The sequence below is a fragment of the Poecilia formosa genome, unplaced genomic scaffold (genome assembly GCF_000485575.1).
Source record: "Poecilia formosa unplaced genomic scaffold, Poecilia_formosa-5.1.2 Scaffold229, whole genome shotgun sequence".
Taxonomy (NCBI): Eukaryota; Metazoa; Chordata; class Actinopteri; order Cyprinodontiformes; family Poeciliidae; genus Poecilia; species Poecilia formosa.
The window spans coordinates 723,396-745,796 of record NW_006800168.1 but is presented as its reverse complement, the minus strand read 5'-3'; the positions used below and the strand labels follow the sequence as shown (position 1 = coordinate 745,796).

Below are 22,401 nucleotides of genomic sequence, written 5' to 3'. Positions count from 1 at the left end.
CGCCTCTGTTGCAATTAATAAAATCACGGCGCAGAATCTATGAGGCTTGATATGAACCCCCATTCAAATCGGGTTCATTAATGTAAATGTGGCCCATTCAGAGAGGCGCGCAATTTTTCAGCCTCCCTCCCTCCGTACCTCTGCCACCATGAAGAGGTGGATTATCTTTTTAAATGCAGCAAATTCTACTTTTTTATGATGTTTCCAAGCAAAACAGAGGAAAAAGATGCTTTTTTGGAGCTCTCCTGAAACGAGGTGATTAAAACAAGCGGGGAACGATTTAATTAAACGTGTATGCTAATGCTGTCATACTTAGCAGATGGAAGAAGAATCACTTAAGTGTAATGCACATGTTATGGTATTTTCGACATGACATGGAGGCCCTCGTGGGATCGCTCTCTGCCGTCACGTTTCCACACTCACACACACCTTCGACGACACCAACCAGCCTGCAAAGTTGTTAGCGTGCGACTACGGCGGCCCGAATGCAAACGGCGACACGCAAACACGTCGCAGGGTTTTACCATCAAACGTGTCGCTCACAGAAGGCTGTCAGTTTCTGGGTGAGAGGAAGTTGCAACTCAAGAGTCTCTTTCAACCAGAAAGGAAATAATTCAAGGAAAGATACTTACCTCTGCTTAGATGCAAGCTTCCACTAGAGAGTGAAAGAAACAACATTTCTTGCAAATAAACACCTGGAACGTGGTGTCCAATCACAATTTCTATTGCAAAAACAACTAAAATTCACAATATTTAAATCTTTTTAGTTTTATTCTACTTTAAAAAAACGGGTGCACCCAATTCTAATTCTGGTGTATGTGGTGCCGTGTAGAGTCAAATTAAATTGAAAGAAAAAATTTAGTTAAGAAAAGATGAATAGTTGCTTAATTATCCCATTTTTAATGTGTCTAAAATTATTTTTACTTTAATTTGTTTTAAAAAATATCACTAAGAAAAAGTATGTTTTTGAATCTGGCAGTAAATCATCACACAATGTTTCTATGAGGAAAAGAAAAAGTCTGATTTGCTCTGGGATCCAACTGGTTCAGAGGCTAAAGCTAACAGAGAAGCTAACAGAGTGGCTAAAGGAGTAGCTTTAGCATCACTTGTGCTACGCTTTAATTAAACAACTAATCAAAACATTAGTTCTGAAAATGTTTAACAGTACTACACCAACATTTAGCATTTAACACAAGCTAGCGCTAACCACTAAAGGGCTAAAATTTAATAAAATAGTAAGTTGTAAATTCTTTCTTTATGTTTCTTGTTTCTTCTTCACCAACTTCAAAATAAAAGCATGAATATAAACATGTGACTAATTAAAAAAATCTTAAAACTTCACAGATCTTGCAAATTAGCCCTTCATATTCACCTGGAAAGATTAATTTAGGGGAAGCTATGTGCTCTAAACATTTTTAATGTTAGCTAAAGCGCTAAATTAAAACTTAGCTCTGCTATTAGCGCATTAGCAGAAGTTTTTATCTTGTCCCATGACATTAAATGTCATATTTAAACAGTGTAAAAAACAAGGATATTTCAGGTAAGATACCAGAAGTGAAATGTAGAAAGTATTAATGATTCCTATAGAGTTAACTAACGTTAGTTGGAAAAAGTGAGATTTAATTTGGCAAATCTAAACTTAACACAACTTTTAAGAATGAAATGTTTGTTTTCATTATTACTTGAAAGCTATAATTTGACAAAACTGACCACAACACACATTTTCAACAAAAACATTTACATTAGAACCCTGTAAACTGAGTTCTAAGTACGTTAAATGTAAGTTTCATCTAAATGGAAAAGCAGGATGAAGACACACAAACAGCTGTTACATTTCTTTTCTAGCTGCCTCTCTTCCTACATGACTGGTTAAATATAGACAACACTTCCAACAATCACTGCTAGAATAACAAGAAAACAAAACTTGGCTCCACCAGAACACTTCCCCATCAAACCGAACATCAGCGACTGATGAGATCAAACAGCGGCTGACAAGCCGAGGGTGGATCTTTTCTTTGAAACTGTCAAACTCTGGGTGTGCACTCTGTCGCAGCGCTCTCTCCCACACAAAGAGCAATGAAAGACGACAACGTGAATCAGAGACGGGAGCCTCCAGCGCCGCGGTTTTGTCTCGTCTGACTCTCGTTTTGCAGGAACAACCTGGATCGCAGGAGGAACGCGATCAAACGAGGAGCGTGCAAGGTGAGGAGACGCGGGATATCCCCTGAAGAAGAATCGCCCCGGGCCGAAAAGGGGAGGAGAGACAATCCTCACAAATGGAGGGGGCGATAAAGAAGAGGCACATTAAAAGGATGTCACGTTTTTCCACCATTTGGAAGGGAAAGTTAACCAAATACGAGAGCGGCGTAATGTTCCTTTAAGCTGTCATTTAAACTTATACCTATCATCAGTCGCGGCCCCGGCTGATGATCCAACGACGAGCGCACAGTTGATTAACTGCGTCTCATCCAAGCGTTGCTTTCTCTATTTCTGTCAGGCCTTAATGGCATTAGATCAGTAATTATAAGATTATTCACAGTTCACACGGGCCTCACTGTTAACTTTTGAGATATGACACTATTATCTTCTTCTAATCTCTTTTTCTGTGAATTACGGCGCAGATTCATATCGCTCCGTTTGACGGCTCGTACGTCGTGCCCCCGGCGAGCGGCGCATCCGTTCAGGTTGGATCACTTGTTGGAGAGAGACTTCTGGGTTTGATCAGCTCAGCTTCCTGTGGTACGTTTGACAGAAATAAAACCACTCCAGAGTAGATTGGACCCTCAAGGTTTGAGCTCTCTTTACATTTTAAGAAAGTGCACCCATTTCTTTTTGAACAAAGAATGAATCTACCAGGTTGTCCAGTTGCTGCCTCAAACATTTGGCCAATGAGTGTCAAGTGTTTGTAAGATTCATCTGAATAGTTCTTGGTTGTTCACTTGATAGATTAATGGTACAACAGTCCATCTTAATGCACAAATATCTGATTGATTCAGTTTAATATTATTTTCATAAGTTTTTGGTTCTAATCCCCATTTGGTCCAGTTCACTAATGTCATATCAAAGGTTGATAGGAAACATCAACCAGACAGGTACAACTTAATGGAAGGAAATATGTAAAAGGTAGGTATAAATTGAGATGTTATTGGTACAAAATGCCCCAAAGTAGTTCATAAAGTAAATTAAAATGTACTCTTACCTTTACTGACGCATGGTCGATACAAAACCCTCCTGGTCGATATGAAGTTTCCCTTAGACCTGTGGCCCATTTGGTTGAAAAAGCCCAAAGGTAGGTACAAACTGAGAAGTTGTTAGTATAAAACATCCCAAAGTAAATAAAAATGTATTCCTGGCAGTACTGATGCCTGGTTGGTACAGAATGCACCAAATATAGGAACTTGAGAATTGCTGACACAAGCCACCCCGGTTGGTTGGGAATACCCCAATCATAGATACAAACCCATTGGTACAAAACCCTCCTGGCCGATACGAACTATTCTCTAGACGGGTACAAATTGTGTGCCAGTCCGTTGGAAACACCCCAAGGTAATTACAAACTGAGAAGTTGTTAGTATAAAACTTCCTGAAGGCAAATATGACCTGAAGCATTTTCAGTATAAAACTTTCCCAAAGCCAGAACGTCTTGACGGACGGTTACTATAAAATACGCCAGAAACACAAACGAATGACATGTGGCTGGTATGATGTGACCCCAACGATGTTAAAAAAGACCAACTGGCTTTTTTTACATTATTAGTAAAGACATCCATTACACATATGGTTCATGTTTGGTGCAAACCATCGCAAAGCCTGGTACAGCTGGATGTATGGTTGATACAAACTATCCCAAAGGAAGGCAGGAGCTCATGTATGACTGGAAACCCCAAACTCATGGTTGGTCCAAAAGTCTGGGGTGCAATATATTCCACATGGAGGTACAAATAGACTCCCAGGGAGCGCTAATCATCACGAAAGAAGGTACCAATTGGTAGTCAATAATAAATTGCTCCATGATTCTTTGAATTCATCACCCAGGATTTAAAGAGCCAAAAATATAATAACATTAAATCCTCTGAAAGCTTCAACGAATCTACAAACTATCCCCAGATTTGGGAATTTTGAGTTTTAGTCAATGTTTATCCAAAAAAACAACGGTGGAAAAAACAACGGTGGAAGTAATGATTTTAAAGTTGATTTGCCAGACGATGAAGAGTGGAAAGAGATGTGAAAGGTAATTGATGCTGTAAAATCACCATGTTTTTTAAATGACAGTTTCCTGATTAAAATGTCCAGATTGAACCGTTTTTTTAAACTCTGACAAAATACTAAATGTTCCTTTTAAGTTAAGCAAGTTCTCAGTCATCCCTCAATTCTCCATTCTGAATATTCAAAGTCTTGATTGGTAATTTACACATTTTGAAGGTCTTTTCAAGTGTTTCTTTGGACTTTGGCTGCTTTTCCCAATGTTTTATCCACTCTTAAAATACACCAAATCATAAAACAGTGAATAAAGTTTGTAAATACAAGTATTTTTTCATACTGTCTGCGTGGGACCATGATAAATCCACCTGGTGATGCAGGTAGAGTCATCCAAAGACGGAGCCAGTCTGTAGGCGCTGATCTCATGCATCCCAGAGGTTAAGGTCACCTCTTCACTGCCTCTCGGCGGAGACACAGCACACTCCACCTCCCCTGTAATTAAACACCGAAGAGGAGCCGTCGCAGTGGGGAACCGCGGCTTTTCGTAACCCCGGAGGGGGTAGAACGGCGCCTTCAGAGATGAAGAGGAGGAGGAAACTGCAGCTAAGGGGAAGCCTGAAGGTTACAGCACACTGAGCTTTTCCACTTTATCAAGAACTCTTCAGTTTTCACCAAAGTCAGCTTACAGAGACGTTTCAGAACGTTTTGTTTGGGTTCTAATAAAATAAAACCCTTAGAAAAAAAAACTAATATTAAACCTAATATGTCCTGAACGCTCTCTGCAGACAACCGTTTCATCTGTGTACCGATAGGGAGCAATTAAGCAAATTACATTAACAAAGGGTTGGAGGGCCATTTTGCTAATGGCACAGCTCACAACCTCTGGGCGGACTGATTCACATGTAATTTATGGCGCCACGTCGTGGCCTGTGGTTCAACAAGATCATTGTGTTTTAACGGTGTTAAGAGGACAGATATACGCTGCACAAAGTGAACGAAGAGAAAGTAAATGTTGCTTTATCCTTGTCAGGCTGCTGTAACTTGACGTAAACCACTCCCAAATAGCAGCAGCTGAGGTTAAAAGCCCTCCGAGACGAATCAGCGAGGGCCTTTGTGAGGAAACGGAGGAGTAAAAGACAAGTGAAGGTAAATCTTTAACAGCTCAATCGGCTCCGAACACATGCGGGATGACAGCTCTGGTTTGTCTAAGGGGCTCGGCTTAATTAGCCTGTGCTTTATTGTTAATGAACTTCATGCAGTTGTTTGCTTGTATAATCAAGGCGAAGAAGCAGAACTGCTTGCTAAGGTGCCAAAAATAAGCTGACAAAGGCACCGGGGCACCCCTTCCCCTCCTCTCCCCCTCCTCCTCAGCCGCTCTCAAATGGAAAAGCCAACTGCCTGCTTCATAAAACTCGCTTAGCAAGACACTGAGACAAAATGGACTGTAAAGTTCGTTAGATGGAAATATTAAAAAAGAATTAAGCTAATGGAGATAAAATTAAAAGAAATGAGGCAACAAACACACCCCGCACCAAAAATGGCACCGCCATGACAGCTAGGATTTCTAATGACTGACTGCATTTGGGCAGGAGAAAAAAATTAAATGGCGTCCCTCGCTTAAATTTCTTTGAGGAGTAATGATCCGAGAATGCTGCTCACTCCTGGTACTGGTGGGGTGGAGGGAGGGAGGTAAGGAATCGGGAGATAACAAAAGAGGCAGGTTCTGCAGGGAGGTTCAGGCTGTTCTGTCCAAGGGAATAACATGTCAGCTGAGTTAATAAACATGAAATATTGTCAGCAGAGCACTTTTTAACCTACTGAGTGCATTACAAAAGCATAAAAAAGGAAGACTTTTATAGAAAATTGCTTAGATTATATACATTGTTTTAAAGTTCAAATGACTTTTTAAAGTTGCGTAGATAAAGAGTCAATTGATCAATTTGTCAAGAAACAGTGAAATATGTTTTGGTTTTGAATAGGAGAATATCTAAACATAAAAAAGAAAGGGACCGAAAACTCATCCCTGTGGAACACCACAACTCCACCAAGTCAATACAAATATGAATATTACTCTAATAAAGATTTCTAAACAGGAAGTAAGAGCCGATTCAACATGTGGAAAAGATGTTTACTTCCTGATTATAGGAAGACGTCATTCAATCTCTAAATGTGGTTAAAAAGAGTTTAAATCAGTTTCACTCACAAAAACTTTATTGATATCCAACCAAAGACGTCAACACAAGATCATATTGGTTTTAATTTGATCCATATCAAACAGACTGGGGCACATATGACTGATTTTAACCATTATTCCATTATTTTAACCATTATTTCTAAAACTAAATTTAAAAAAAATGTAGGAACAATTGGTCAAAAGGAGTTGATAGCTTTGGTCCAAATGTGTTGTGTGGCACTAGAGAAGACTTGTGACTGTGTTACAGTTGGGACACTCGGGTGTCCCAACTGTACAATTACCAAATTGTCCTGTTAAGGAAATGTTCCCAGTTTGGGTTGAACTCCACCAGCCACTCAGTAACAATCTCATTTGGTCATGATCTCCACGCGTCGTCGTTGAGAGGAAGGTCTTTGGTTAGTAAGGGTTGTTGTTTCCACGGTTCGTCACCAGACTGAAGTAGATTTCTTCCTCGAGGCGTTCAAATATCTTGGTGTCTTGTTCAGGAGTGATGGTTGGATGAAGCAGGAGGTGGATGGATGAACAGGACGCACCCTGAATGAGTTCCTTGTGATGTTTTCTGGGTACAGCCCTTATGTAGGAGACCCCAGAACCTCCTGGAGGAACTATTAACACCTTGGGAACCCTCAGCATGAGTTGGAGACTGTGTTCATCCAGGGGAATGTCAGGGTTTCCCTTCTGGATCTGTTACAGATGGATAGATGGATGTAACTAAAGTGAAAAATGCCCTAAAATGTTGTATCTTTTTCTCACAATGATGAGCAACCAAAACATAATGACCAAATTTCACATTTCTGAGTTTAATTGGTGTGTTAAAGTTATGTTTCTGGAGTAAAAACTGTACAGTTGGAGCTCCAGTTCCTCTTTTCTACTCGTTCAGGGACCAGTCAGGAAACAAGACTCCTCTGCTTTCCTTCTCATCACACAACTTCCTCCAACTTTCTCTGAGTTTCCTCCGCCGTCTCAGCGCAAGAATTAGCATATGAAGAAACAAAGAGGAGGCTCCCAGAGAGGCCCGTCCTTCTGCCGTCACACAGTTCCTCTCCCGGTCTATTAAAAACAGGCCAAATTCCCCACCAAAACTTTCTGAAGCAGGCTTTCTGCTGTACAGCAGAGGATTAGGACACTCCTGCTTTAGGATCAAGTTGCAATAATTAGGTAGAACATGAAGCCAAAATACGTGAAACACGTTGGAAGTTGACACACACACACACACACACACACACAGCCGCTCGCTCTCATGAAGAAATCAAAAAAATGATTTCTGTTCAGGCAGATTCTGGGAATGAGAGAAATCCCGGATACTGTGGGGCCTTTTCAGCGCTGCCAGTTAATCTCCTCAAGGAGAAATGCAAGATGACAATGGCAAAGCACCTCCAATAATTGGTTCCAACAGGCTTACCGTATTAAAACCTGAAATGAGTTCTTCCCCTTTTAAGTATGATCCATTATTTCAATCCGGGGGAGAAAACTCCCGTCTTTGAGAATATTAATAACTCCCAACCACGCACCGACATGAAACACCCGCCGCCGCCTCCGCAATCCCTCGTCCTAAAAGCTGTGTACCTGGCACCACGGCAAAGGTCCCACCAAGGACGGACACTTGAAAGCTTTGGTCCTCCCGCCGTCTCCCCCCCCACCACTACCGCCCGTCTCAGGCTTCAGAGCCATCTTGAAGAAGACCTTGAGGCCCCCTTTGTCGTCTTCCCTTGAAACAAAACAAATAGAATTCAGGTCTTTTGATTGGCTTCAGCGAGCGGATCGCTCCACGTCTTCCTCGCGAGCCAGAAGTCGCGACTTCAGACGTTCCTTCTTCTCGGCATTGAAATGAGACCGGCAGGTCTTAGGAGTACGGCGCCGAACTTTCTCCCCAAATTCAACCTTGTTACAAAACAGAGAGTGTTAAAAACTTAATGCTGCTGCCGCCTCGGCTTATTATTAAGCTGGAAAATACACCTTTTCCGGCAGGATTGTTGTTTCTCCTCACACTGACTGGAGAGTATTTGAATATTTTTGATTATGTCTCTGCCGTCCCGAGGGAAATTTGCGGGGCAAGGCGGCGGATGACACGTTCTTCTCCGTTTTCCTGCATGAATTTAAAAACCGTGGTGTTCCTCTGCACCTCCGCAGGAACAAACACAAAGTCGAATCCAGTGCAGCGGAGAGGAGAGATGAAAAAGCGTGATGAAAAGACGAAGAGAAAACATTAATAAAAACATCAAGCGAGGGCATTTGTTGTTCGACTGCTGTGTGCATCTTTCCACAAGCTTGCATCATTACGGTTTGTTTAGTCTGCAGATCAAGCCAAGGAGCGTTCACATCACCAGGCGTCAGAAAAGCTTTTAAGCACTTTATTCGGATAAGCCCTCTTTGATAGAAGATCCACGCATGGGCAAAGGAAAACCGCAGAGAGGAACACAACAACCGACATCTGCTCAGCAACTTTTCTCCCTCCGTCTTGGGGCAATGTTGCCAGTTGAAATTGTCTGTTTTTATTTGTTGGGGAGTAGATCCCAACCATGCTGCAGAGAAAGATCAGTGCTTTCCACCATCTGAGCCGAAAACATACTGATGAACGTGCAGAAGAAGTAGGCCTTTATGTTTCACGTTTTTCATTTGAAACAATGGATTTTTAATTATAATGCGTCTTAAAAAGCAACGTTTGGGACAGAATGAACTTCTGTTTCTCCAAAATGTCATCCTCAACCTTTTGATCATAGCCACAAATAAATCTTATGTCAAATTAGCAGAAACTGAATGTAGATGGACCTAAACAGTGGAATGAAATATTTCATGATGTGTTTGATAATTTGTTTTAAAACTACAGGAATCTGATTTCTGTCCAATCATAAACTACAGATTCATACAAAGTTCAATGAGCTGAATGGACATACTGATAGAAGGGTTGGTAGATTGACAATTTGATATACTGATGGAAAAACGGACAACTGGACTTAGTGATGGACAGAGAGAGACTGGTAGCTGGACAAAACAAATGGACAGACAGCATGTCCATTCATTAGTTGCTCTGTCCATCTAGGAACAACCAGACAGATGGACCAAGTGATCAGTAGACATTACAGGATGACAGATGGACTGACAGACAGTCAGACACATTGATGGACATAGATTGATAAACGGACAGATAAATGGACAGATGGATTGATTGATAACATACTGATGGAAAGCTGGATAGAGGAACTGGTGGCTGGACATGCTAAGGAAAGACTTTTACTAATTGAACTGGGGAAAACTGGAGAAAATATGAACACTTTTCCAAACTAGTTCCAGACTCAACAACCCCAGTAGAGGAAAAAAGGCTCAAAAGAAAAGCTGGGGACATCAGTTCAATGTCATGGCACTAGTGTGACACAAAGTTAGAGTTGGTGTAGGTGCTTGATGCACCATTCCAGGGCCGACCTTCAGTTGTAGGTCCATATGAACAACGGCGCAGTGAGGGTGTAGTTAAAGGCGTCACACAACACAGTCCACTGATTGTATGCTGTTGTGTTGGATTGGGGGAAAGACATAAAAATGTCCCAAGCCATATCAGTACGTCACATTTGTCTTCACACTAGTACCAGGCGTTTGATTTTAAGCCTTTCTGCGCAGCGACTGACCAACAGTTAGCGTAAATGCTGAACCATAAAGTCGGGTACCAGACCAACCCAAACGGCACCATTCCTGCGCCAGGTCCACCAAATGGACAATGGTATGGCGAGCTGATGGCTTTACACAACACTGTCCATTGGTTGGGCAACAGAAAAAAAAACAAGACATACTAATACATCACATTTGTCATCATGCTGGTAAGACACAACAATATGCATTTGGGTTTAACCCTATCTGCCCAGTGAGAGTCCAACTCATGGTGAAATACCCTCATGTGTGTAGCTTATGGCATCACTCAACTTTGATTCATTGCTAAACAAAAAGTCTCATGAGACAAACTAGTAAGTCATATTTGCTGTACCAGTATAACACAACGTTAGGGTGTTTGACCAATGAGAGTCCAGCTGTCGGTGGAGTAGGCTGGACCATAAAACCCTCAGCGGACATGAGGCATAACAGCCCCAAACACCTTCTGAAAACAACCTTTCAGAGTAGAAACAGGGACTTCTTCTACTACTTGGGAGATTTTGTAGCTTCTACCCTAAAGATTCAGTCCAGACATTCCTGTTGGCCTCTGGATTCTAATGCTGCTGCAGTTAAATGCATCATTCGCTTCAAGAGGGATTCATGAAACTGGTCCAAACCTCCTCTACAAACAAGAGAAGACAAATCCGGAGTATTCCCAGCAGTTTCAGGCCTGCTGGTTAACACACCGCTGCATGTAAACAGGTAATTTAACCCGCCGTCTCGTACCGCAAACAGCAGGAGCCGCTTCCCTGCGCTCGCAGTTTTCCACCGCGTCTGTGATTTCGTCCAACTGTTAGAAACCGGCAGAGTGCGAGCCGCTCGTCGTTACACCAGGCGGGCGAAAATTAAACACTCCAAACACAAGTGCACATTAACACCCTGAGAGCAATTAAGCACAATGTGGCTGCGTGAGAAGCTGCACCAGGTAGGAGATGCACCAGCTTTCAGTGGCTGAATGCTTCAGAGGGTAATCGGCCATGTTATCTGCAGAAAGAAAGCAGGACTCCAATGTGCACAGGTGCCGTCCTCAGCTGGGCTATATTGCTTAATTGAGCAAATCTCTCATTTCTAACCCTCCTATAGCTGCAGCTTTGCCCTCGCACAGAAACAGCTGGGTGCTTATGATGTTCTAGGTGAGAGATGCTGAACTTCTGGGATTATTATTCTCTCTGTACAAACAGAAAATCCCCTAACTAGACAAAACTAACTTCCTGTCCGTGAGGATCATTAATACTCCAGGAGCCACTTTGGCAGCTCAACACATGGAGGAAAATGGAGTAAAGTCACATCTGCAGAAAAGTTATTGCTCATCAGAGGCATGAAAGTGTTTTGTTTAGTGGTTTCTTTAGAGTCTTATCCCAAATAAAAAACCCATAATTCAGTTGCTCAGAATACTGGATAAAAACCAAAGAAAATTTTAAGGATACAGATGTCTTTGTACTGTACGGTATCTGCATGTTTTGTAATACTTTTGCATAAATTAATCAATGCAGCATGGAATGGAGGGGATCAGCTAATGGGGAAACCACGGTCACTGATTGGCATCTTTGGTACAAATTAGCATCTGCAAAAAGGTTGTTAGCAGAGGGAAGCGAAACTTCACTCTGGACCGCAAACAGCTTGGGTGCTGTGCCCAGTTTCGTTTTTTAGCAGAGGATAATGTTAAAGCACCTCACCAACATGATATTTAGCAGAAGCTAATGCTAAAGCACCTCACCAACATGATATTTAGCAGAAGCTAATGCTAAAGCACCTCACCAACATGATATTTAGCAGAAGCTAATGCTAAAGCACCTCACCAACATAATATTTAGTGGAAGTTCATGCTGAAGTGCTGTAGTAATATGACATTTAGAAGAAGCCAATGCTGAAGTGCTACACCAATGTGGTATTTACTGGAAGCTAATGACAAAGGACTATGCTAGCATGGTATTTAGCAGAAGCTAATGCTAAAACACTAGCTTCAATTCAAATTACATCTAATCTTGAAAGACTACAACCTGGAGTACAATTTAAAAAACAGAATTTGACGAGAGGAAACTGAACAGACTTCTTGCATTTCAAAATAAGAGCATGGATATAAATGTCTGACTACTTCAAAAATTCTTAACAAGCAACAACCAAAATTTCAACTCGGATGTTGAACTTCATCTAACTGAAACTTTACAAGGAAGCCAAGTAAATTAGCACTTAAGTATTTATCCAGAAAAATGAACTAAGGGAAAGCTAAACATTTTCAAAGTTAGCCAAAGTGCTAAGTTAAGAATTATGACTAAACCAGCCGTCAGTCCACTGCAGATAAAGGTCAGGTTTTCCCGGGTTGATTTTTCCCTTCATTATTAAACGAATAAATAATTTTTACTTAGAAATCTGTAAGGGAGCACAAACTTTTTCCCAATTCTGAATGCCACATATCAGGAGTAACGTGTGAGACAACGTGGTGGAAATGACATCTCAGACGCGAGTAAGCAAGGACACAAAGGGCAGTCTGACACGTCGAGGAGGACCCAGATGTGAACGTGTGTGACACATCTGATGGAGGTAGTCACTTTTTCGCTGCGAGCTGTTCCAGCTCTCGTCACGTGTTCCCTCCACTGGATCACTGCAGGTTTTTTTCCCCTCCTCCGCCAGACGACGGGCCCACTCGGCGCTCTAAAGTGGCTCTGATTGCACCGAGCCGATTCTCCACCACCTTTTCTTCCCGTCGTACGGCGGCGCGCCTCGCTCCTTCCTGCGGCCGAGCCGTCATATCAGATCTGGTCGTTGCAGGAGCGAGATAATACGTCAGATTAAATATGTATGGGTGAATTAGGGCTATCTCAAGTATTATATCATTTAAATTCAAATCGCTCCATCGCTCGGCACCGTCTCATTACGATGCTTGAGAAATTAGCAGATAAAAACACTGCCACACGGGTCTGATATTAAGGCTAATTTAACCCCCCTTGAATTCCTCGTTCACACTTTATTGTAGAAAATGAAGAAGAGCTACCTATCAAAGCTGCCTGATATTAGAGTTGTACAAAATTGAGCTGTCCACCTTTTGAAAAATCACCCCACCTTCTTCTCCCAAATTAAACTTCAAAGCAAAGACCCTGAGGAGAATATTTCAGAGGCTGTTCAGTCTGAAGACCTTTGTGTCTCGTCTTCAAAAGACGCCACGCAGCAGGTCTCCTGGCTTTCCCTCATCACCGGACACGAACTCGCCGGTTTCATCCAGAACCCAGATAATGTTTGACATTTCCCCCCCAACGGGAGCAAAGAGATGAAGTTGGCCTCTTCAGATCAGGGAAAACAAGAAGAGGCAGAGCAGGAGGCCATCGGTGTGGAGCGCTAGGTGGGATTCTGTGCATTTTTTTTCTTTAAGAAGCAACTATTTTTGCATTTGAAGTATTTATTTTCAACAGAAATGACAAAAAAGTGATCAAAGTTGCACCAATACTTTGGTGCAGTTTGAGATTATTTGTTTCCCCCAAATCCAAACCGACAAGGAAAGCAGTCAAAGTTCATAAGACTCAGAGTTTGGTAGTAACTAGTTACATTTACTTGAGTTACGTTTTTAGTTACTTTTAGGAGTATTTTTACTGCCGTGTACTTTGAGTAATTTCTACTCTTACTTGAGTAAAATTTCTGGATTTTCTGCCCACTGAATGAAAAACAAACATGTTTTAACGAAAACTTTGCCAGGCACAAACACACTGCTGCATTTTTGTTACATTTTCAGAAGTTTTTTTATTGAAAAAATCTTTTTTTTTTTTTTTTTGTCATTTTCATTCATGAAATACTAAAATTTCCACTTAACTTTCAATTTTGGTCCATCTGATGATGTAATTTTTGAATATTAAATTATAATTTAATCAGTTATTCAGTACTTGAGTACATTTTACTACTTTCTTGAGTAATTTCTTGGACGACTACGTTTTACTTTTACTTGAGGACAATTTTTGGCTAACTCTAAGACTGAGCTAAAGCTAGCTCACTTTGACAACCTGAGGTCCTATTTAGCATCGACTCATTGATGTGGTTTCTTATAAAAAGTAAAAATAATTGGCCGCTATGTGTCATAATTGGTTGTATCTTGTTTGGAAGCGACGGCTGACAGTCTTAAGTCACTGTGGAGAACGTTGGAACCACTTTTCTTTGCAGAATTGCTTTATTTGCACTACAGTGAAGAGCTTTCAAACATTAGCAGCTTTGCTAAAAGGTCATAACACTGTATGTCTAGTCCAGACTTTGACTAGGCCACTCCAACACTTTTATTTTGGTTGTCCAAATCAATAATGTTTCAATAAGCAATTAATTACTTGTGATAAATTAAAATTAGCTCCATTATTTCTATTCTGATTATTATTTTCTAAAGAACAATTCTGTTTACAGAGACATCATAATCAATTTAATTTCTGGTTTTGGATGTATTCTTTTATATTTAAAATATTTTACATATATTAATATATATGAGCAGATATACATATGCACATTATTTTCATGTATTTCTTTATTGTGTTTTACATTTATGTCTGTTGGGTCATGGGCCCCTTTTTCCCCCGTTTTGGGGGCGCCACTGCACTGGACACTTCAGTTCCTCAAACAATAAGAAAATGCACGTACAAAGTAATTTCTTTCACTTTTACTAACATTTTACTAAAATCCTGGCTGTAATTTTCCATAATTTAGTCGATAAAAATGACTTTTACATAAATACTGGGGCGATTCCTGCATTATTACATCACTTCCTGCGTTTACACCCGACATTTCTGAAACTGATCTAACTCCTGTAATCTGTTCCTGAAGGTCAAACTGATTCATAACAAACACATTCCTTAAGGTGAGGCATTAGCAAAGCTTATTTATTTTAATTTCCGCAGGTTTTATTTGCTTCGTCTCCCTTGTGGTGAAGCACCGGCTGATTTCTGCCATGATTTTAATTCCTTTTTTACTCATCACGCAGACATTAGACACCCCCCAAAATAATGTAACTCTGCTCACACAGGAGCGGACCAGCTTTCTTCTTCTTTGCAGTTAATTGGTGTACAGCCGTGTGCATATATGATAACAGCGGATTTTTTTTCTCCCACCTCCCCAACAAGGAAAAGGGAGGTTAATTAATGTAAGGGGCTGCATGTTCACCGAGATGCAGAGTTTAGCACGCCGCCGCCGCTGCCTCCTCCTCCTCTCCATCAATCCCCCCCGCATCCCCCGCCGCCCTAAGAGCCTTGATTCTTCGCTAATGACCTAGTTCTTTTAATGAGCGGTATTAACCCCTGGCTACAGTCGCCCAGGTCTTAATTGTCAAGCCAGGCTGAAACGCAGGAGACGCAGGAGTCCCTCGCCCGTCAGCAGGTAGACATTAACACGCCTCATCACCGGGGCCTCGGGAAGAAATTATTTTAAAAAATAAAGAAAAAATAAAACTTAGTTTTCTTTCCCCCTACACAATCATGATGATGATGATGATGGTAAACCCCCTTCACCCGTCTCCTGCTGCGACCGGAGTGAGGAGGAGACGCAGCGTGCACAAAAATATATCAAAATATAATCAGAGTGTGTATCTGCTTAAGAAACCTGCAAACTCATTAGGACACATTCGCAAAAAAAAACTGAGTCCTTTCATTTACAGAAACCCTGATTAAAAATTCCCCTTTATGTCGCTCCCCAAGAGGTGGGTTTTAAAATTCAAACACTATTTACTATTAAGCACAATATAAAATAAATCCAATAACGAGATATAGAAATATAGACACCTAATTAGCACGAGGACGCCGCGCGGCTGCCTCATGAAAAGCTAATGGCTTTAATGAAGAAAAAGTCCAAAATAGCAGGAGATTCGCTCAGAAGCAGCGAATCTCACGCGACTGAATACACAGAGATGAAAGAAAGGGAATCTGAGACCTCTGAATGAAATTTACACAACTTTCTGTCAACACAAAAGGAGATTTTAAATCGCTTTTATTGGGATTTGATGTGATAAATCAACTCAGAGTGGAGCATTTACTTTTACTTTGATGCCTCTAAATAAAATCCAATACAGGAACCATGTGTAGTCTCAGTTCTGATCGAATAGAAGAGGCTCTGGAGGAGCTGCAGAGAGACATAACTCAAGAGTTGACTGGAAATAAAACTGCTGCAACTCAGCGATTAACCAATTATTCTGATGATTAATCGGATAAAAAAGTCTGCATATTTTTCATCCAAGCCTCTTTGATACATATATTATTTCAATAATAAAAAAAACATTTTATTGACTAAAATACCACAGCAGCCTTTCTTTTGTGAGAACTTGATCATTTCTCACATTCGATGCATCTGCAGCTAAAAAATACATGAAACATGTGCGAAGTTCAGCATTTAAGACTTTATAACTCATTTATTTGTTGTTTTTGTTTTATTTAAAATGTCTTCCAGTTCCAGTGTCAAATGTTCATTAAAATTTAAAGTTTATTGAGAATGTGTTATTGCTTTATTACTGTTAAATTAGCTGAAAATTATCTTAAAACAGCAATACTATCGTTTATCACAATAACTACTGGAACAATTTATCGTCCAGCAAAATTTGTTCTGAATGTTTTTTTCAGCAAATGCATTTTTTAGAGTCTGAATACTCCAGTTAACAATGAATCATTTACTATATTAGTTGATGATTATTTTATTAATTGATAAATCACTACTGATCCGATTAATTGTTTCAGCGCAACACAGTGACGCCATGAAATACTTTCTGTCTTTTACCGTTTTGTTTTTTATCAAAAGGTGATGGAAAACTCAGAACAATATCTGTTATTCTGACAGATTAAAACTCACATCTGACCACCTGGTGCAAATATTTTCAACTTTTTGCAGAAGTAACTAAACAAATATTTAAAAAATCTGAGCATCATCTCTGACCTTGTCTCAGTGAATCTCATTATCCAGACAATGACAGCCCATTAAAGTGCATTGCTGCACAACGGCCTAGTCAAAGTCCAATTTTAAATCAAGTTGCAAAACTTAAACTTGATGTCCACAGATGCTCTCCATCCAATCAGACTGAGGGTTTCCAGCTGAAACTGTAACAAGTTGTGATTCACCGTTTTATTGTAAAACACTGAAACCAAACATAAAAAAAAAGTTGAAAAAAAAATCAACTTCAAGCCAATTTATCAACTCAATTCCTAGTTAAATAAAATGTTAACAGCCTGTTTGGTTAATAAAAAGCTACAAAACTGGAAGGAAAACCACATAAAATGCTTAAGCTGGAGAACTGTATCGCCTGGTTCAACAGGGAGGAAGCCGGTCAGATTATCCGCCCCCGTTGACCAAATATGGGCGTGTGCCGCACCCTCATCATGTCAGGAAATGAGTCCATTTCCCATTAGGATGCTGCCGCTGCTCTGCCTTTACAGCTGGGAGTATTAGCAGCAATAAACCTTACTGTCAATCTGCAGCAGGGTGGAGACCCCACCGCGTGTGTGTGTGTGTGTGTGTGTGCGTGCGTGTGCGTGTGTGTATGCGTGTGTGCGCGCTTGTGTTTAATTCAAACGAGGAGCCCGCAGACTCGGCCGGCGGTCCGGTTGTTGCCGTGACAGCGCCGTTGGTCAGATGATGGGGAGGGGAGACCTTGACCCGAGCTGTCCAACCAGCATCCAGCCCTGCAGCACTGGGACCAGTATGACAAGGGCAACAGGAAGGGCAGCGCTGTCGTACGCACAAAGGTTGATACTAAAAGGTTCGCAAAGATTCAGTCTTAGAGCAGCAGGAAATCTCCAAAGATCGACCTGAAAATGAAGAATAGCGCACAGGAAGTGATGTATGTCAAACACCTGGCTGTCTGCTGATGCACTTTGCTGCGTGTTAAAGTTTTTTACTTCTCCAGCCTGCAGGCGGCCGACGCAAATCTGACTCAGTGGAAGCCAAAGGACTGGATGCGTCATCTGGTGGAGGGTCAGAGTCAGGTTGGTCGGCCGAATGTCTTCAGACAGAGAGCAAAGACGTTCAGAAAGTCACGTTTTACATAAAAATACAGCCTGGCAATAAATCAATTCGTCAAATTTTGGGGGGGAAAAATCTGGATTTCGTTTTTTCACCAATTAATTCAACCTGAGTGAAGTTTCCGCCCACTTTTTGTGTCAAACGTTTGTTTAAATATATTAATAAATGTTTCCAAAGGTCATGAAAGGTCAACCAGCACCCCCACCTTCTTTAAATCAGAATCGACACCAGTCTTGTTTGGTGTCGATCAAAACAACAAATATTTATTTTGTCACCCAATTCTACTTTTATTCACTTTAAAACCCTACACAGTTCTGATTGTCCAAACAAACTAATAATGAATTAGAAGAAATACTTGAATTTCCCTCTGGGATTAATAAAGTATATTAATTCATTTATTATTTATTTATTTGCGATTTTATTTTGCACATTTTTGTGTCTAAAAATCCATTCATAATGGTCTTAAAATGTCTTAAATTTGTGTTTGCTAACACGTAAACTCAACGCGGTTTTCGGTGTGGCCTTTTCAGTGTTCTTCCAGAAGCAACGCCACTGTACTTTAGTGAGGTTTGTCTTCTAAAAGCAATAAAGGAGAATATCCTGCCTGAACGAGGACTGTAAGAACCTTCACGGTAAATTTGAGGAGGGCAGATCCGTGGACGCCTCAGGAGCCTTTCCTTAAGCCTTCAGCATTTAGAGGGGGAGGAAGAAGAAGAAGAAGACAGCATTTCCTTTCCATTTCTGTTGGAAGAAGCCAAGCGAAGGCCGTCATCATCGCTGATGCTATCATCATCATCATCATGGCGACCCCTCCAAGTGTTGCGGGGATATTACCCGTCATTTTTCGCCCGTGTCGGGTGACGACTTGTAATCGCCTCAGAATCAGAACGTCCCCTGTGAGTTTTAGTTGTCGGATCGTTTATCCACCTTTTTTTTTTTTTTGGCATGTTTTTGCTCTTGTTGCCCTGAAGGCTTCACCGATGCTCTATAGGCCCCGACGTTTATTCCTCCTAATCTCGGTCTCATCTCCAGGCTAGCTGTGACAGATGGTTATAGGCGTACAATAGCATTAGCACTCTCTTTCCTTTTTCCCCTCCTCTTCTGAGCTCCTGCGAAGGTAAACTCCGCTTTGCATCGTCTGTCAAATAACCCTCCCTGTCGGCACTCCAAGGTAAGCTGCATTAACCTCACTGACTGTTATTAAAAAGATGTATTTCCCCAGGTTTTCCCTGCATTCTTGCACACAAATACCATAAATTCCCCCAACGCCAGCCGCAGTCGCTCTAATTTCAATCCCACCGTCACTGGCGTCAGGCGAGAGAGCAGCCGGATGATGCATAGGGGTAAATAAGGTGGGGGAAATTAGCCCCTCCTGCGCCTGTCATCCCCTACCTTTCACCCCCCTCCTTCACACCTCCAGGCATCCTGGGAAATTGACTGCATGCTAGATTTTCAAAATTAGCCCCTTAATGTTGGCCAGACAAACGGAGCTGGGTAATGCCTCGCCGATGTCACCCAGAGCGGATTAATTACAAATTTTTCACCTCATTTTGTATTTCTACCATTCAGGTTTCACAAAGGAGACGGCGACACGCCTGGGAAAGTAAAATACGACCCTCTTTTTTCAGCTGTCTCACCTGATGTGGAGTAAATATCCATTAGGTTTGTTAATTTAGCCCAGTAACAAACTGTAAAATCGCAGATGGAAAAGCAGCGAAATGAAGTCACTAATTCAGTTTATCCAACGTGATCACGAGCTGCGGCAAGCAGAGTCGGTCCGCTGATGGAGGCAAGGCGCTGATTCAGCTGGCGACTGAGGAAAACTCATTCCTTAACCGCATCATTACGGCTCAACGGCCTCCAGGTTTCAGAGAGGGAGCAGAACGGGGTCATAATCACTGCAACAGGACGAGCAAACGTACCCCAAACACGCCGGAGCCATCAATCTGTCCGTCAGGTCCAACCCTGCGGATCTGGAGTTTATCCTAACTAAGCGGTGGGCCCATTTAAAACCTCTTCAGGTGACGGCGAAGCAAACTGTTGTAGCTCCCTGGAAGGTGATGACAGTAAACCGCACAGGGAGAAACAAAGAAATGACGTTTGGATTTCACGCTCAACGACCTCGTCAGGTCGCGTAAACTCAACAACACCACTGATCCCGTTCCAACGTTTACATCGTGAAGACGGATCTCCCACCTTCCAGGAAGCCATTGTTTGAGCAACGTATCACCACATCTGCAGAGGCTAAACCATGAACACCAGAATCATTCATTAGTTTCTGAAGGAACAAGCAGTTTGTGAGGCAAGACTCAAGTGTTTGAGGGGCAGGTTCAAGTCAAGACTCAAGTCTTTACCCCCAAATACAAGTCAAGTCTCATTTCTTCCCTCCCACTCCACTTCAATCTGAGAACTTTTCTCCCCAAATCCCACAGAAACAACTGAAACCATCTGACACAAGCAACGCTACGGCAGCACATTGCTGTACGTTATAATGTCAAGTCATGTACTTTTCTTTATCTGGAGGCCAAATTCACCAAATTAACTATCGTTTTCCAAACATAAGTTAAGCAAAAACATCCGAGGTACATTAGAAATCGTCCAATTTACTTGCAACTCTTAAGAAGAACCAATTAAACACCAAAGTATCTCTAAAAACCAAAGAAGTGAAGCTCTTTGGAAATAGGTCTGATGAAAACTTCAAAGGACGTTTAAAGGAAGACGGATTTACACAACGTAAATAGAAATATCTTTCTTATAAAGACAATATAAATAATGGTGTTTCCAGAAAACGGTTAATTACTCATTCATTTAACCAAACATCAATTCATTTTCTGGTTTTATCTGAAGGCCGAGTTTGTTTCCTACTGATCAGTGGTGCAAGCAGAGAGAGTGAAAGAGGGGTGCAGAGGTCGCGGAGTCGGATGTGGGCCTGCCGGGACCTGCAGAGGATTAACACAAGCGCTGTGCTCAGGACATATGGCATTTGTCATCTCCCACTGGGAGAAGAGAGTCTCCCTTGGCTCTGCAGCTCACTCTATCCGACTTTCACTTCTCCTGTCGGGATTTAAAGGCTTGAAGTGCTTTAGTTGTTTACTGTGCATTAAACGCCCCCCCCTTTGGCCACCGCCACCCCCTAAACTTCGCAGCGTTAAGAGAAAAATGGCTCAGCGGAGGAAGAGGAGAGCCTTCTCATCACAGGGAGGTGTTTGATTTTAATTCCCTCTGATGAAGTCGAGAGGGCAGGCGTGGAGAAATGGACACCTGCTCCCAAGTAGTAGTAAGTGAGTCATATATTTTTGGTTTTATTGGTGCAAAATAGCAATGCTGCATTATTCTGGCGCTGAGATTCCAACTTCGGTTTCCAACCTGGATTCTCCTGAGGTTACAATGACAAAACAAAACAGGCTTTCAGTTTATATCCAAATAAAGAATATAGATTCAAAACATTTCGTTCATCTAATTGGTTAAACTTTCAATAATTTATTGAATCAATGAAAAACAACACATATCAAAAGAAAATATGTCAGTGGGTAAACTAAACTGAAGTAAACTCAGGCATTTTAAACTAAAATGGCCAAAACCAAGCCAAACCAGTCCAAGCTTTAGGTCAGCTAAACCGAGCTGCGCTAAGCTAATGTAGCCTAAACTAAGTTATTCTAACATAACTGGGACAAACCAAGCTAAGCTAATCGACAGAAAATATATTAAACCAATCTCAAGCAAGGCTTGCTAAGCTACATCAAGAAAAGGCTAACCAAACTGAGCTTAGGTCAAACTGAGCTAGACTAAAATAAATTAAAACAAAAGCCAAACCAAGACAGGCTAAAGCTGCGGCTCACCTGAGGTGGACTAAACAGAGGACAAAAGTGGACATAACACGACTAAACTCAGTCAAAATAAGCTGCAGTTAAAATATAAAAAGCCATGAAAGGCTAAAGAAGACTAAACTAAAAACCTAAAGTTAGCTGAACAAAGCTACACTGAGCTAGAAAAACACAAAAAGTCTAAACTGAGTTTGAAAAGCAAAAATTAAGCAAACTAAACTAAGGAAGTGAATCTAAAATTACGTAAAGCTGAGTCATGGTAAGTTAAAGAGGAAAGAACCTAGCTTAAGCATGCTAAGATAAACTTAGCTTAGACAACCATAACAAAACCACATTATGCTAAGCTAAGAAAGACTAAACTATTTAAACTAAGCTTTGCTAAACTAAGATAAATTAAGCTATATTAAAGAAATCTACAGTGGAATTGCAATGCTAAATTGTAAATCAAATTAAATTAAACTTAGCTTACCTTAGCTTGATTTAGTCTAGGTTTAGCTTAGCTTAGCCTGGGAGTAACTATACTAAGCTAAGCTAACCTAAGGTATGGTGAACTAAACTAGAATACCAAGCTGTCAAATA

The 22,401-nt window shown here is 41.2% G+C and overlaps 1 long non-coding RNA gene across 2 annotated transcripts in view; it reads right to left on the bottom strand.

The window, feature by feature from the left end:
* Window positions 1–6,389: 6,389 nt before the first annotated feature.
* Window positions 6,390–22,401, bottom strand: part of LOC103149478 (uncharacterized) — a 62,630-nt gene continuing 46,618 nt past the window's right edge. For both annotated transcript variants that reach the window (XR_001664304.1, XR_477480.2), the window contains exon 5: window positions 6,390–7,078. This is a non-coding gene — a long non-coding RNA (uncharacterized LOC103149478). The remainder of the gene's footprint in view (window positions 7,079–22,401) is intronic.